General features: G+C 28.7%; 1 pseudogene; it reads left to right on the forward strand.

Annotated features, from left to right (window-relative positions):
- The first annotated feature begins 6607 nt into the window (after nt 1-6607).
- LOC100780233 (ribosome-recycling factor, chloroplastic-like) lies at nt 6608-10980 on the forward strand (annotated as a pseudogene).
- Nucleotides 10981-18872: the final 7892 nt, after the last annotated feature.

Here is an 18872-nt window from a genome sequence, read left to right on the forward strand (position 1 = left end):
TACTAATATTTTAAAGTGATGTATGATTTATTCTCAGAGAGATTATTGATAAGATAGTTAGAATACATAGATGTATTTTCGATAATATATTGATTCAAATTTCGACAACATGAGGTGTGTATAGACTTATTCGTTAGGATTTCAAAAAAATAGGTCGGGACGATTGTTTGGCCCAATAATAATATAAGGATACATATATAAATTAAGGATAAAATAAAATAAATATAAGTCAGAAAAATCCAATTCCTGTTAAAATGAAAATTTTCAAATTTAAACTTATTTATCTGTAGAAAAAAATTACTTATTTATCATCTCAATAACTTATACTGACTTTTAATATTAATTTTTAATGTGAGTTGCGCAAGTGGATCGAGTTAATATATGGGTTCAAATTTAATTACATTACACTCGTCATTATCATAGTGATATACTTTTTTTTAGAAGAATCACAGTGATCTGCTGTCAAAAAAAGAGAGAAGAAGAATCATAGTGATATGCTTAATAAGGTTATCTAACTCATTTTCACCCGAAGAAAGTTACATAATTCTGACTGGAAGATATTTTCTTCTTACGCGAAAGAAAAAAGAAGCTACACAACATGTTTTTGGCATATATATATATATATGTGCTGGAATTAAATTTTATGCATACCTTTGCCTATAACCTTCACTTGAGGCATTTTGTTTTTATCTTTGTGGGACTTCTCTGTTCATATGCACATACTGTACATGAGTTTCCTATGCATAAATCTAAAGTTAGTTTCTTCGTGGCCCAAATCTTGCTTTTACCCTTTTTTCCTTGTGAGTTAGTTTCAAGTTAAGATCTAAAGTTTTTCTACATCAATTATTTAAGGGGGGAAATCTAACAACAAAAGTTGTCTGTGACCCCAAATTGGAACTATTATGCCTTGTTGAGATTTTTATAATGCAAAACAATGAAAAAAGTAAATCGTTGAGGACAAAGAATTTGAAAGCAATTGCTTAAACATTCACAAAATCATTCTTAAAATTACTTGTTTAAGTGTGTGTTTAGATGCCACTCAAATTGTGATAGATCTCATGAAGTCACGTAAAATAAGTGGTTTCTTAAGAGCAAATTATATTTACAATTCCTGAGGTTTTATCATTCTTTTTTTTTTACCTACACTAACCCTTTTAATTGTTTAATTAAAAAAAATACTATATTGACACCTTTTATACATTACATTATTTCCTTTGATTATTTTAAAATATTACACCATGTACCCTATAACAAAGGTTTCTGTAAATGACCAAAGATTTATATATAAACTCAAGAAACTTGAAGGACTGTTAGTATGATATTCTTTTCTTTTTAAAAGAAAAAGCCACAATGAGCTTCTAAGTCACCAGATTTTGAACGCACTTTGATCGCATTGTCGTTCCAAACATATAGTAAGTACATGTTAATTTGAATTAAAGTTTATAAAGTTAAATTTAGATTAAATTTAAGTTTATAAATTGAGTTTGTAAAAATAATTCAAGGTTTGTTTTTACAGAAAGCAATTTGCAGGCAAAAATTTAATGTGCAATCGTTTGAGTTTACTTTCTAAAAATACATTCAGCACCCAAAATTTTCAAGTACTAACTTTATGAATAAAGTTATTTTCATTATGATGAAATACTATTGGGTCATGGAGGATAGTTTTCTTTTTGGTCAATAAGCAGGACAATCTTTGACTTGTACTGTTTTGCTGCTTCTCAAAGTTTAAAATCTTCTACAGTGAGTTTTCTTCTATAGTTGGGCCTCAATCTCACCTACAGGTTGCAGTCTACTACCTATAAGACACGTCGAGTCCAGTTACATTAATATTAAGAATTTGAATTATTGATAATTTCATGTCAAATTTAATCTTAACAAAACTATCATTGACTTCATTTTTAGATTCTTGACTTTCAACCCTTTACCAATAAACGTAATCAAGTTTATTATTTTATAAGCACTTCAAAGTTTTGCACAAACTTCTTCTTCTCCTTTTTTTTTTTTTTACAATAAGTTTTTCACAAACTTGTATCTTCATTTATTCATTTTGTTTTTAGTTAATATTTTCATTTATTCTGACCCTCTCGTCTAGTATCCAAATTATCACAAAGTATATTTATTCTTTATCTTTGTCATTATATTTTAAGTAAAAATATTAATAAGGACGTAACAGTATATCTGTGAAAAGGATTAGACATTAACCTTTGAATTTTGTTTTCAGGTTAATATTTTGATTTGTGTCGTAAAAGTATATCTTGATTTTAGGACGATCTATGAAAAGGATAGAGAGCATCTGTTCCCTGAAAGTTAAGACTTAATACAGAGAAAAAATTAAAACTATAATATTTCGTGTTTAATTTTGTCTTTTGAAAATTCAATAACTCAAACTAAACCAAACCAACATTAGTTGGAACTTGGAATGGTAGGATTTATTATTTAAGTCAGTTAAAAAAAAATTATAAGATCAAACTAAACCAACCTGACATCATTAAAAAAAAAAAAAAAACAAAACCAATCTTATTGAGAGGCCATCTTTTTTTTTTAATAAAAAATTTGATTTTAAAAGTACATGTAAAGCTGATTTTTTTTAGAGTTTCTATTTAAAATAAAAGCTATTTTGTTGATTTAGAATTTAAAAACATTTTTTATTTTAAGAATCTGGTTATAATTATAGGTTTTTAGAAGCTACTCAAAACCATCAAAAGCCTACCTACCAAAAAGGTCATCAAAAGTCTGATATATTTTTTTTTTCAAATTTTCATTTTCATTTTAAAATTTAAGCAAACACACTAATTAAGTTTTTTTTAAGAAGAAAAAAACATTTTCAGCATTTGATAGGGTTGGATTTTTTTTATTTCGATATTTTGAAATAAAAAATGATACTACTCTCGCCATCCTCGTTTTTATGCATTGTTTTTCACTCCATAAATTAATTTTAAGAAGTATTCAAGTATAACTGCCAATTTTATTTTATTTTACAGAATTTAACAATAATTTACTTTTATTGGACTAATAATAATAAAAACAATAATTTACGATATTATGCTAGGAGGTATTGGTTAATTGTTCACACATTTTCATCACTTTCTGCCTTCATTGTTGGAATGTTAATATGAGGTGGAATACTGTTGTAGATAAAAGGTTAAGGAATTAGCTACAAAATTAGATGCCCAGGTTAATACAGCTTTAACGGCCTTAATTAGAATGAAATTGGCAAAAACATAACCCAAAGGTGTAACAGTGATACACGATTTTAAGAGGATTGGTCTTTTGGTTCTCTTAGTTTTTTCTCCCTTCAACAGAAAGTCATTTTAGTTGACCGTGACGCTTGCTCAGTTTGGTGAGATGTCCTACTTAGTTAAAATGGACTAGTGTCCATAAGTATATAATCACATGTTAACATGTGAGGAAGGGTTTAATTATTCATTTTAAGTAAGACAAATACTTTCTTTGTAACAGGAAAAATCTTTGAATTAATCTACTCATGATCGATATGAGGATTTCTAGATATGAAAAATAGAAAAAATAATGGGGATAATATAGGATACACATTCAATTAAACAACGAGTCTCTTGACAACTGTTCTAGTCTTAATAAATCTTTATTTATTGATGAGATTCAATTGATCACTAACAATGAAGTTGTAATATGATTCAAAAGATCTAGGTAAACCTGAAAACAAGATCAAATCATGTATTCTATTAGAGAATGAAAAAAAAAAGTAGGGTGTTCGACAAATCCTTTAAAAGAGATCATTAACAGGTGCCTATCCAGCTATTAAGCGGATACGAGATATATAACATTATAACCAATTGTTAGGCATGAAGAATATCACGTGAAAAACTGGATCCTCATAGTATTGAAGAAGATACTTATGATAGCAAAATAACTATGTATACTATTAATATATAATTTTGGTACTGCAACTTATAATCGTTAAGCCGGACTATGATGTAAACAAAAATGCACAAGTTTTGGGTTGAGGGACTAAATCAATCAAAATTTAGTCATAAACTTAAAATAACAAAAATAAAAACAAGGTCGGGTGCACAAAAAAATACTTCAGCAGCCATATTATCTAACTAAAATGCAAGTGCATGATACATAAAAAAATAAAATGCAAGACGCTCTGAGTATATATCGCCACTGAGCAATGGTTACTTGCAACTTGCAAGATCAATTTTGATGCATATTAAGATATATACGATGGCATTGATACAACTCAATCGTATCAGATATGTGTGCACCTTGTAATATAGTACCAATTTGGAAGATATTCCATTACATCATATTCAGGATTTAAATGCATCATAAGTGAATGGCAAATGGGCGATTAAATAACACAGTTTTAAGGAATATGAAAAGTAAAACGAGGATGCGGAAGAAGGAAGCACTTAGATTATTGTCAACATGGAAACTCTTGGTATAGATACCCACTGTTTGTAGGAAAGTAGTATATATATAATAGTCCACCCATCAGAATCTCCCACCTTGTATTTGTATACAGCATTTGCGGAAGCCACAAAAAAACTAATCAATATTGCCATCACAAACAAGCGAACCATATACCTGTTAGTCATCAGATAATTTAGATTCGTGAGCCTATTAACTATGACCCCATCAGACAAATATATATGATACGTAATGTAATTAAATATCCAAGCTCATTTAATAAAGCACTTGAACTATTTAGCAGGTTTTTTTAGGTATGTAGGAAAATATGTAGAGTTACTAAAAGAAGTTCATGCTTTACATATGTGCAGATTTGTTAGACTATTACCGATATATTTTTTTATGGACTGCAAATATTTTTTATTAAGAAAATTCTGCTCGAGTCAAATAAGACTATTTTAGGTGATAAAATTCTTTTTTTTAATCTCAAAATCACTTATTAAGATGAAATAATCTTATATTTTAATGGTAGATCCTTACATATATATGTACACACAATACATATTTAGGAGTCACTTCTTTGCCTCTTTTCTGAAGTTTTTTTTTTTAGTATGAAGTTAATACGTGTTTGAGATATTCAGGTCAACCCATCTCATAAGAAATGTATTGCATTTAATTTAACATATAGTTATAGACATCCAAAAATAATTGTAGCCGATAGTTTGGGTCATGACAATATTTGTTGAGGATGGGCTTTAGGTTGTCGCAAGAAAAAATCAAGGGAGTTGTTATTCGCTTTGACCTCATTGCTAATGGCCCCTATCAACTAGGATGATTTTTTTTTCTTTCCCAAAAAGGCTCATTGCTAATGGCCCCTATCAACTAGGATGATTTTTTTTTTCTTTCCCAAAAAGGCTCCTTCTATGGAATCAGGATTCCGTTGTATAACCGCGTACAAAATCTACAGCAAAAACGTGTTTCCATTGTAGTGTAGGGAGGTGCCAACAAAACCTAAAACAGAAACTTGTTTTCATTGAGTATTTTGTAGTAAAAATGTGATTTCATTGTATATTTTATACGCGCCCTTATATTACAAAGAAAACACGTTTCCATCATATATTTTATAGGAAACTCTCATACTATAGTGAAAGTGAATTTCTGTTATTGTATACGTAGTGTACACAATACTCAATGAAATCATGTATTTGTTGAATTTATTGTATGCAGGATCATGATTGAAAACATGTATTTTTATGAAACTTCATATGATGTGCATACAAAATATTTAACGGAATTATGACTCCATTTTAGATTTTGTATGTGGAATCATGATTGCATTGACTATTTTTTTCAGCTTTAAAAAAAACAGGATAGAACCACGATTTTGTGTGTTTCCTACACAACGAAATCGTTATTCTAATTGAAAGATGGGGAAGTGTGGGAAAAATTAAAGAGGAGCAAAAATGTTTTTTCATCCCATTTTCAAAAAGTAGCAGGAGCCATTAGCAATTAGGTAGAGATCAATATCAATTCCCCAAAAACAAAAAGAGAATGGGCTTTAACGCCTAGGTTGAATCGAGTGGCACATAGGGGATTCTATTTCTATGTACTTTATTTTCTCATGGCCTCTTCTTTCATGATTTTGTATTTGTTTTTATTAAAATATGTTTTGAAAACTATATTTAAAAATGAGTTTATTTTTTATGTATTGAATGTAAAAAAATTATATTTTTGACTAAATAAAAATTATAAAATATTTATAAATTATTATAGAAGTCAATAAATTTATTTTATATACCAAGCATAATTGAATAATAATAGTGTAAAATCTTTTAAATTATGTATGTTCATTATTGAATCTTGCAAGATCATTATAGGAGTCAAATTCTCAATAAGTATTTAATATAATTGTATATTTAATACTTGAATTTGAAATAATTAATTAAATTTTAATAATTTGTATTAATTAATTCATATATTTAATAATATTTTAAATGTTTCTTTTGTTATCACATTACAATACAAAATATTTGATAAGGTCATCAATGATTAATTCATGTTGAAAAATATAACTTATATTCTTTACTTAAATTTTATTTTTTGACGTGAATAAACTCAAACTCAAAATTTTAAGTATGGGTACCAGTGAACCACTTGTTTTCTGACAATTAATTTTTGGAAATAATAAATTTGTAAAATTGTAATAATTTCTGGGTGAGCATGGTTATGGCCTTGTGGAGTGGCATTGCAAATTGGCAAAGAAAAAAAAAAGAGTGGAGAAAATTGTTATCCACAACACAACATCATCAACGTTACACAAGTCTCTCTGATGGCAACCTCGACCTCTTTCTCTCCGACAGCCTCTGTCCGCTCCATCATCTTCCAAAAGCAAAACCCTCCCAAAGCCCTTCTTCTTCTCTCCCAGCAGCGCTCCTTCGCCTCTTCCGCAAGCTATGCAACTCTCAAGCTCCCTCGCAGACCCCTCCTTTCCAAGGGAGAACGCCACTTGTGAGGGCTGCTACTATCGAAGAAATTGAAGCCGAAAAAGCAGCAATCGAGAAAGATGCTGTAATAAACTTCTTTCTGTCTCTAAACTTCTCTTTCTTTTTGCGTCCTTCAATTCTTTAATCTCTCTCTCTCAGAAAAGCAGGATGGATAGGACTATTGATAATGTCCGTACAAATTTCAGTTCCATAAGGACAGGGAGAGCAAACCCAGCCATGCTTGACAAAATTGAGGTATACACTCTTTTAATCTGCTACCTTGTGCTGCCACATTCTAGATAAGAAAAAAAAAATGCATGTCCAGTGGACTTGGTTTATTTGTTGCACTCAATTTGGTCTAGTTGGGCTTATTTGCTCAGAAATTTATCTCTTTTTGTATCACTTATGTGCTGATTTAATCATTTGATTTTTTAATTGAATAAATTCACTTGCAAATCATATGAGTTCTTTTGCAAATCATATAAATTCATTTGATTTATGATTCCCGTTTGTCTGTCATGGTCACATTTCCTTGCATGAAGCCTATATGTTATTATCAGCTTTTGCTTCTTCTTTTTTTCATTTGATTTGGATTACAACAACAACAACAACAACGCCTTATCCCACTAGGTGGGGTCGGCTACATGGATCAACTTCCGTCATAATGTTCTATCAAGTACCATACTTCTATCCAAACCATTAATTTCGAGATCCTTTTTTATAACCTCTCTTATAGTCTTTTTGGGTCTTCCTCTGCCTCGAATTGTTTGTCTTCTCTCCATCTGGTCTACTCTCCTCACTACAGAGTCTACCGGTCTTCATTTGATTTGGATTAGTTGAGTCTTTTTTATTTACACCATGTCTGATTACCACATTGTTGTTTGGTAATAAACTAATCCAACTTCCATAGGAAACTGCCCCATCAAATTGATATCTTGGCTCTACTATTGATTTGGTTTGACTGCCATAGCTCACACAATCTCATCTAGTTACATAATGATAAAAGCTCAGATATCATTGTAATCACCAATTAACTAAGTGATCAAATGTATTTTGTTTTATTTTGTAGAGTTATATGTCCTGTAGATGACCTGTTTCATAATGTGTTTCTAGGTGGAATACTATGGAAGTCCAGTTAGCTTGAAGAGCATTGCTCAAATTAGCACTCCTGATGCCAGTTCTCTTTTGGTACAGCCATATGACAAATCAAGGTATATTATACATGACATAGTAACAAACATCAAACTGATCCCATTTAAGCTTATTGTATAATTCCATTCTACTTCACATATGACATGCTTGTAACGGTCTATATGGCTTACCTCATTTGTACTCTCCATTAATTGCTATATATTAGGCATTAGTTATCGATTGAGAATATATCTACCCATCTGAGGCATTATTCAATCACATGACATAAAACAAGTTTTAAAATTGTCAATGAAAGTGGTGATGTGTTATCCTGTGTGTAGAGTAATACTTAGCAAACTCTTGATTATTCATATATTTTTTTAGCTTGAAGGCTATAGAGAAAACCATAGTTAGCTCTGATCTTGGTATGACTCCAAATAATGATGGAGAATCGATACAATTGAGAATCCCACAGTTGACATCTGATAGGAGGAAGGTATTTTCCAGTTCCATTGATGCTGCAGTGTCTTAGTTCATTCTTTTTCTGTGAATTCCATTCTTATTCTCACTGACTCAAAGTAATATTCCTAATTGGTTGTCACTTCTAATTTAACTATTAACAAAATGGCATAGCATCACCTGTTCTACAGTGACTTAATATATTGCTTGCCATGATTCCAATAGTTTTAGTTATCAACTTATTTTGTTTACAAGATTGCACCATTTTGTTTATAAAGGTCCTTTATACATAAATTTTAATGAATATTTTGAAGGTCTAAATGAATATGTTGATTTCTTGATGTCATCTGAATAATTTAGTGTCTGTTTGTGTTTTTTTACCCAAAGGAAAAGTGTTTTTTAGTTAATAGTAATAATACATGTTCATAAGTTTTTAAAAAAGAAAATAAAAAAATGTGTTAAGTGCTTTCTTTAGAAGCCAAAAGTATTAGCTTCTGAAAAAGAAAAGCTTTACAGTAGATTCACTTTTTTTTGTTTAGTCTTAAACAAATGAGCTCTTAAGCTGTAATTTTATTTTATTTTGCTTTTCTTTATAGGAACTATCGAAGATAGTGGCTAAACAAGCTGAAGAAGGGAAGGTATATTTGCTAAATACTTTACTTTTGAGATAGTGAACTTGCTTGTTTATTGCCAATTTGAGGGATTTACTCTGCCTGGAACCTCTTTCATGGTTAAGAAGGACAAACATCAGCCAATTGTTTAAATGTAAATACCAATTTGTTTTCATTCCCTGTTATTCTGAAACTTGTAGATGTAATCAGGTGAGGAATACAAGTTATTACGTGAATAATTAAAGTTACTAACGTATGAGAAGAGTGCTTATTGTTTGGATGTAGTATTGCAATATGACATGCTATGCAAATCATATAGCTTTATATCTTAAGCTTCCAGAATAAGCGATAAATATTTCAGCTAAATTGCATGTTTGTATGTGTTTTCATTTTTTTAATAGGTGGCTTTGAGGAATATAAGGAGAGATGCATTAAAAGCTTATGATAAACTTGAGAAGGTTTGAACCTCAAATTACTCACCTTAACTCTCTTCAGCAATTTCTTTCTAGTGTTTGTGCCATTTTCCTCCTTTTTCAGATTGTTGGATTTCATGTTTTAATCATTTTGTTGGAATTTTCTGATAGGAGAAAAAGCTCTCGGAAGATAATGTGAAGGATTTGTCAAGTGATTTGCAGGTAACTTGAGAGCACTTATACAAGTTTCTATGTACTTCTTTTAGTCCATTTAAAATCTAGTTTCCATCTCCCCTTTTCTTTTTTTCCTTGGGGACGAGGCAATTGTGTGAAATGGAACAATTACAAACCCAAGCTGGAATATGCAATGAACAATGTGACAAAAAGGAATTATTCCCCTGGGGAATAGTTTTTGCTTGCTTTGCATTTGTAACCTGACCAATATAGTAAGAAAATGTTTGGCTTTGTAAAAGAATGGAATTGATTTTTTGTTAGTTGTAGACTAGACAACTTTAATTTGTCTTTCATTATATTATACCTTGGGGATGATCTTCATATTGTATTGTAGAAAGCAATTTATTTTTGGCCTCCTGTCTGTTCAGTATCTGTGAAATTTTCCTGTTAGCATAATTACTTTAATTTTCTCATTAGTAAATGATGGATTTATAAGCCAAGATTATCATTTCAAATATAGAATAGACAATTTTCCTTTATTTTCCTCATGGCAATTCTTATACTGTGTAGAAGCTGACAGATGAGTATATGAAGAAAGTTGACACCATCTTCAAACAGAAAGAAAAGGTATTATATATTTCCGCTTAACTGATATCTTTATTAATAGCTTATGACGGATGGTAAATTAATGAGGTACTTAGACACGGATTACATGCCCAAGGCAAGACCACATGCTCTCCCTTTTACTATGTCCACCACATTAGTTAATATGTTCTAGAAATTAGCATTCTAAAGATCTACAAATGATGTTTCATTTTCACATTTAGACAATGGTTTGATTGTGGTCATCAATAACCTGCTGGAGATTTACATCCTTTTGTGGTTAGGAAAGGAGATATACAAAAAAGAAGTTATAATTGACTAAAATTACATCTAGCAAAATCAAAATTATGCATTACTGTATGATATTCATCACTCATCAATATCAAGTATTAACTGTTTTCAAATTCTGTGTTCTATGCTCCATGATTTTCTTTTAATTATTTGGGATTTGGCAAGTAACTTCTTCTCCCTATATTTCAGGAGTTGCTGACAGTTTGATATTTTGATACAAAAAGTAAATGCAGAGTTCTATCTAAAGAGGGTCAAATTTTGTGTCTACTTTGCTCTAGGTTTGGATAATTAATGCGCATATGTTTATTGGTTATGCAGAAGACAAATCTTTGAATTAAATAGATGTTCTCAAATTGCAAAGGTGAGTTCATATCTGTAAATTGGATTTATTTTACATAATGCTTCATTGCAATTAGACCCTCACGGAACCATTGTTGTCAAACTCTTGAGGCTACTCGTAGATTCTTACAGGTTTACGATTCTAGGTATAAAAATCAAGTTAACTGACTGTCAGACTCATTTATGGATAACTTAGACGTAGGGTACGTTCGGGTAAATAACTTAATTAAGTACTTATCCTATGAGTATACGTTGCTTTTTAATCATTTTTTTTTTTGAGAATGTTGCTTTTTAATCATAAAACAAATATAGTTAAACTATTTTTCATATATTTAAGTTGTAAGCTGTTTTTATAAGTTATTCTGAAGTGCTTATTGAGATAAGCTAAAAACAATTTATGGATATATAACAAGTTGTATTCATAAGCCTTCCCAAACACTTACGCAAGTCCTTATGTCATAAGATAAGTCCAAGTTATAAATAAGTTCTTTTAAATGCGTCCCTAGTAAACAAGTGCAAACATACATAAAATTGAGTTAAGAACGAGTCAACGAGTCTGAAGGAACAAGATGTGAACCAACATCCATTGTCAACCGATTCTGAGGGAGCAAGATTTGCGCAAACAATAAAGTATTGTGCTTTGATATGGAATACTTTTAGAACACTATAATATCCTTCTAACATACCATGTTGCAAAATCTAATACAAAGACAATGTGACATTTGATACCACTGCAGACATCCGTGACATTTGATGTGACTGTAGACATCCTTTTACTTTGGTTTTGGGGCAAAATCAAACAACTCGTCATGTGACATGTGTTCTGTCTTTGTGTCTATATTATGACTTGTGATGGGATTTTACCTTATGTCTGAATATTATCATAGTTTTATTTAATAGTATTTTTATCTTAAGTAAAATTTACAAATCTACGAGTTAAATTTATTGAAGCATTTTGAGTTTACTTAGAGTTTTGGCTTTTACAACTTTATGTGAAATATCCAGCTCTTTATAAATGGAAGCGTGCCAGAGCTATTTTTCTTGGCTAACATTTATCCCTAGTTGAAAAACTGGACCAAAAATAAGGTTGACTTAGAAGAAACAGCTACAACAATTTTAACAAAAAAAAGTCTTATTCTATTAGAAGGGGATGGTTACATAAATGATAAAACGCCATTAAATTTATTTAAAGACCAAACTTTCAAAAATATTATTCACCATAAGATTTCTTTTAACACTACATTTGGAATTGGATGCCAATGTAGTGGCTCTTAACTCATTCAACTCTATTCTTGAGCCACACAACACGTTGCTTCCAGGAAATAATTTAGCCTTAGCATTTATGGTAAACAAACAATCTATGGTACATCGAAATATTTTATGTTGATTGTCAAGTACTTCAACATAATCTTCTCCTTTATTTGGGTTTAAAATCAATTATGAAAATATAACAGATAGGTATTCGGCTGAATACACAACTGCAATAAAACACATGTCATACATTACTTGTTTACAAAGTGGAATACCCCCTCGACCCGACTTAGGACCCTTAATCCCAGTTGTTGATAATTATTGGCTTAAGGGTCCAAAATATGATTGTAGAGTGTATTATCTAGATGATAATCAACGGATTTAGGCTCAAAAGTTTAAGGTCCAACAAAGTTAATATATAAAGGAAAGAATCATTTGATAAAAATTATTGTTCATTTGAATATATTTTTGCCATTGAGTTTATGACCCTAATTTAAACCCTCACTTGAATGTCAGAGTACGTTTTGGAGATACTCCTTTGACCACCGAAGCACACATCAAGATAAAGGTGAGTCACAAGTAGAGGAGAAACTATTTGGTATAGCTGAACACCCTTTGGCACAAGAAATAATATCTTATTCATATGTGACAGAAAGAAAAATCATAAGAAAAAACTAATTAAGAGAAAAAGTCAAATTGATAATCCAGCTTCTTAGATACAGATAGCATTGATTGCTTGTAGATATGTCTGTTGTTTGTTTTTTCTTGATTTTTTTTAGATAATTCACCTTTTTCTTGATAAAAAAAAACAAAAAAAAAAGTCATAAAATCACTGTTCGGGTTTCAATTTGAGCATTAAAACTTAATTTACCATATGATATTGTACATAATAATCTTCATACGTGATTGTTTTTTTTAATCATTTTTTTATACATGTATTAAAAAATATACTTTAAGTTAAAAGATATATTTTTTGCTGTCTCATTTTATTGTTAACAAAATATTTTTCAATGTTTGATTCCTTATCCTTTATCTCGCTTTCAGCAAAAAAGTTCAATGGTGAGATAATAATTCATTTTAGTAAGTGTTCTAAAAATCGTTCAGATGATCAACGGTCGCTAAGATAGTCTTTATCAGTCGAAACATAGAGAACTCAAAGTGACGTGATCAACAAAGGTAGGCACTCTGAAGCCAAAATATCCAGGAAAAAAAATCAAAATGTAAAGGTAAGTAAACCCTCAATTCTAGATATTTCAAACAATATTTTAATTTAGTATTATTATTTAAAAAATACTAGTTATGTAACAACTAATATTAGTTTATTAGAGTGGTAAAAAGAATTATTAGTTTATTAGAAGTTTTATTTTTTAAAATGACCTTCATAAAATTTTTTATTTCCATTAAAAATATCACACCTATTTTTTCTATTTTTAATCTCTATTAATTGACAAACTTTCTACTAGCTTAAAAGATTATACTTCTTCTTGAAATTTTTTAAAAATATTAAACAAAAATAATTGCAATAATATATTAAGCGGTTTTCATTTCTAAAAGTTTGAAATATTTTTTAAAATAAATTATAAAAAATTAATTTGATTACCATTTATTCAATAAAACCGGTAATAGAATTATTTTTATTAATTGAAAAAATATCCCAAATATTTTAATTAAAATTAACATTAAAAATTAAATTATTAATTAAAATAAGTAGTTTGAATTTAGACAAAATAATCTTAAAAAATAGTTGTTCAAATTCCACATTAACAAAGAAAACAAATACGTCAAAAAGTATGTACTAGCTTATTTACTTATAAAAAAAAAGGAATTTCAAATAAATTTACTTATCAAACAAAAAAATGAATTTCAAATAAATTTACTTATCAAACAAGCTTATTTAAACCCACCTTTAACTATGTACTAGGGTGACTTGTAAAACACACCCTATACTGTGTAATTCATCTTGTATTTCTTATGCGTTATCTCTCATGATTTTCAGGCATGCGCTGGGAAAGTGCTTTTCCTTTTGGTTCCCTTCATTTCATATATTTTTAAAATTCTTATTTCAGTTGACCAAATATTTGTTTACTTCGTTGGAATCCGAATATATTCAAATTTCGGGTGTAGTGAAGAGTTGATAAGTGATAATGAAATGAAAACTTCTTAAAATACATTACATTTTAAATGAATAAAAAATAAAGTCACAAACCTAACATTGTTTGAACATTGGTCTAGAGTGTTGTTCCATTTACAGCTTGCTACAGTCTACAAAAACATTATTAAATAGTTTAGTCATCGTAAACTCATCTTGAAAGAAAGAAAACAAAGCATTATCGGAACTTTTTCTTTGAAAACAAAAAATAGTCCCACAGTACAACAGTAATGAATATTTTATTGATGTTGCTTCCCAGTGTAATTAAATGCTATTATATTTCTTAATCATAGCGATCTCCACGATTAGCAAGGAAACAAATTCACATTTCCGGAACTCTTCACTAATCAAGAACACAACTCTGATGTGGAACAACCAGTGTTTGCCACATCAACAGATACGTCCAAATAAAACTAATATTGCCACTTTTGTGTATGAAGACAACTTGAATCCAACAAATTTAATTAATTAAAGATTAAAAATTAGATTTCTTTCTTTGGTTTTATTATTTGTTTAAGTTGAACGAGTGCGTTTGTCTTAACCCGCTAATATATGTCATTATTTTATCATCAGTTGTGCATGTTCGTTAAAAAATTATTATACATGGTAACTAGCTTAGGTCAAAATATATACAATAAGCTCAATTAGCTAGTTTAATTAAAAAAGTATTATATTAACATCCAAATCGCGATTGGTCATGTGCAGGTAGAGTGAGCCCATTAATCAATGACCAAATCTCATTGAAGGTGCGCATAAACTTAGTTTTATATCTTAATAATGAGGGCATTACCAATAAATTAATAGTATAAGACAAGTGGAAGAGGAAGGGGATACCAATCGTAGCTTTTCAGATCATATTATATGCAAATAAAAAGTGTCGGAAAGCCGATGAAGGACGCTTTTATTGTTATTTTTTTCAATCTTATAATTGAATCATTTGTTTATGCCTTAGTAGTAGAACTTGTTCATGCATTATATTTGTATAATACAGTTTCAATAACGTGTACTTTATTAAATAAAATATAGTGCTTCCTTTTCCTTGTGTCAGAAAAATATACTTGCTTTGATTTTTATCAATCTTTTAATAAAATAATGCCCCTTTCTCTTGTCCAAAGGATGCAAAGATTAATCGAAGATTTAACTATAAACAAATCTATTAAAAAGGATAAAGGCATCTTTGTGCATCGAGGAACATGCTTTTGAACACTAAGATGTGTGCTTTATAAGGGTATGTTCAAGTTACTTCATATTCAACCCTTTACGCAAGTAACTTCATATTCAACCCTTTACGCAAGTAAATAGAGGGTCATATTAGTTCATTGACGGCAATATAAAGCAACTGAAATTTAAATTTTAGTTCAATCAATATTTGTTATTAATTTTTTAAAATAAAAAGATTACATATATCAATTAAAATATTTCACATATCACTTTATTCTTTAAAATAAAATATAAAATAATTTCTCAAATTTTACTTTATTCTCACTTTTTGTTAAGTCGATTTTGTAATATTTTATGATTATTTTTAATTAGACACTGCTAGAGTATAGGGAAAGTTCTGTCACATGAATATGGCTTACAGAATTCTCATTGAGTGCAGGAAAAAAGTAAAGAGAATAAAATTATTTTATAAGAAAAATTTAAATCTTCTACCAATTACGATCTTAGAAGTACAGATTTTAATTAAGGGAATTAAACTATGTTTGACAACAAATTTAATTACCCCACGCAAAGTCACGAACTATTTTTTTTCTGCCACCAAGATAAGATGGACCATGGCCGTGGGACAGATTTTGCCACGAATAACAAATAAATTATAGAAAACGTAGAATACGGTCCTAACTCCTAATGAGAGACTTTTTATATGTAAGAATAACTTATTAAAAAACGTTAAAATAATTATATTTACTAAAAAGATTCGCCATGTAAGTGATGTAACTTTATATGAAATAAATAAGTATTCTGCCGTTCGAGTTAATTAATTAATATATATACATCTTTATAAACAACGTGGCTGAGCTTTTAAGAAGACAAAAAAAAATCCTTTTATTTACATTCAAGTTCTTATGAGAATTTTTTTATGCATATAAGGTTTAAAAATTCAATATAAATGTTAGATGATGTTAGAGGCAGATATACTCCTATAAGTAACTTACAAATATAAGCGCGCTTTAAAAAATAATTCTTAATAGGAAGGCATTTGAGGAATTGTTTGTAATTTTACAAAATTTTAAAATATCAGGGAAATAATAAAATAAAAAATTATTATTTTTAACAAAATTTCTGAAACTATACTATTATTATTGTTATTAAATTAAAATCATAGTAATAATAAAAAATGGTAAATCAACATGTTCCAATTGTTTAAAAACATCTTTCAACCTAAAGTAGATGGCGTTTTGAAGATTGCATCATCTTTCAACTTCATATGCTTATGAAGTATGAACCAAAACTGTTCAATTAATAGTTAAGGACTTGTTTTTTCAAGACAAAAAAATTATTGAAATATATCCAGTTTGAGCAGAACTATCTTTGCGTAATAGATACTTAAGGTATATTAAAAAACAACTCCTTCTTTGAGTACAAGAGTGTGAGTGTTCACTCTAGATTAGTCGTGTAATACTTTGCATTTTATTGTTTTCATTAAATAACTTACTTGCATAATTGATTAAACGAAAACAATAAGGAAAATTATAATACATTAGTTAAATGATTTTAATGTTATTTTCTAGTTGAGTTTGAGTTGTTTAATTAATTGTTGTCAATTTATTAAATGAAAACAATAAGGAAAATTATACTCATTAAACCTTGTGGCAAAAGGGATATCTTCCATTTGAAATTTTCGTGATACTATTTGGGGAGGAAAAATGTTCACGAGACTTTATTAGAGTGATAAAAAAAGATTAAATATATTAATGCTACAAGATAAATAAAACAAGAGGGAAAATATGACTTAAAACTTAAAAGCCTTATAGAAATTTTATTTGAGTTAAAATAAGGGGGCATAGTTTTTTGTGTAACTCTAAATACAGAGGAAATAAACATCTTAAAAATTATCCATCTCATTTATTTAAAATGTTGAACTCACCCTTCTTACCAAGCAATTTGAACCACTTTCTCAAGTATAAAATAGTTCGTTAAACAGAAAATTAGGCCACATCAAACTCTTTGAGCCTATGGAAAGTTAATGTTAATGACTTCTACCATCAACCACGTTAAAAAGTGGTCCATCACTAGACCGTTGATGTAGTTTATTATCCTATGTTTATTAATATGTAAACCTTGCATTTATTACAAATTTTACTTTGTTTATATTAACTTATTATTCCCTTTGTTAAGAGGATAATAAGAAAAAAATTAATAAAGTAATAAAAAATATTAAAAAAGATATTTCGTATGAAAAAAATAGTTTTTAGGAATTTTAATAAACCACTTACATTTATAGCCCATAAGAGAAAAATAATGTGAATAGTAATAGTGATACAGAAGGTTGTTATGAGCAACCTAGAGAGGGTCATTGTTATTAAAAGCTTTGACATCAAATGAAAATGAATGTGGAAGATTTGGAACACAAAGTTAAAGTATGCTAAAGCTCTATTTGAATAAACAACTTACTTAATAACTTATTTACACAAGTACTTATGTATAAGTTGTTTTAGAGTTAAAAATTGTTTTTATATAAATTCTAAATTGTTTTTATAAACTATTGTGGAAAACTTATTGAAATAAACTGAAAACAGTTTATGGACATAACATAAATTGTTTTCATAAATTCCCTCACATACTCACACAAGTATTTATAATATGAGATATTCCAAATGACCCATAATTTGTTAGCATGGAAGTGGGACATGCTCAAACGAAAGTGGAATAGTTATCCTTTTTATTATTATTGTAATAAATATATTATATTGTGGTGATTCTTTTGTAGAATAAAGTTTATTTCTTTAACAAATAGCAAGGACAATTATTTATATTAATTTTAATTGATATATAATATAAAATTATGAATATAAATATTCTCAACCGTTACAATTTAATTTTAAGCTAATTAAAAATTGTTTTTAATAAAAAAATGTATAATTTTTTTCCAAGTTTGCATGAAAAAAACTAATTTACAGTTTCATATGCTAACTTTATTCTTATCTATTTTTCATTTTTTATTACATTACTTTTCATATCTAAAAATTTATCTATTTCTTTTATCTTCTGTCTTTCCTTTATGCGTACACTCCAGAATTGAAATATACAAGTATTACATCTCTCCAAGAAAAGTACCATGTAACCTTAAAAAAAAAAGGGAAACAAGTTGATAATTGCCTTAAAAATTAATAATTTATTTTCTAGCACGTTCCTTAACAGGTTTTTTTTATTAATCAAAATTAAAATTATATTAATAATTTTGATTTTTTATTCAATAAATTTTGAGAATAATAATAATAATAAGGATACATAAATAAATTCATTCTTAAAAGTATAATATGGTGATAAATTGATCTTTAAAAAATAAAAAATATAAATTTAGTCATAAAAATATACTATTTTAACATATTATTAAATTTATGAGATCATTTTA

This window comes from Glycine max, chromosome 10, assembly GCF_000004515.6.
Source record: "Glycine max cultivar Williams 82 chromosome 10, Glycine_max_v4.0, whole genome shotgun sequence".
Lineage (NCBI taxonomy): Eukaryota > Viridiplantae > Streptophyta > Magnoliopsida > Fabales > Fabaceae > Glycine > Glycine max.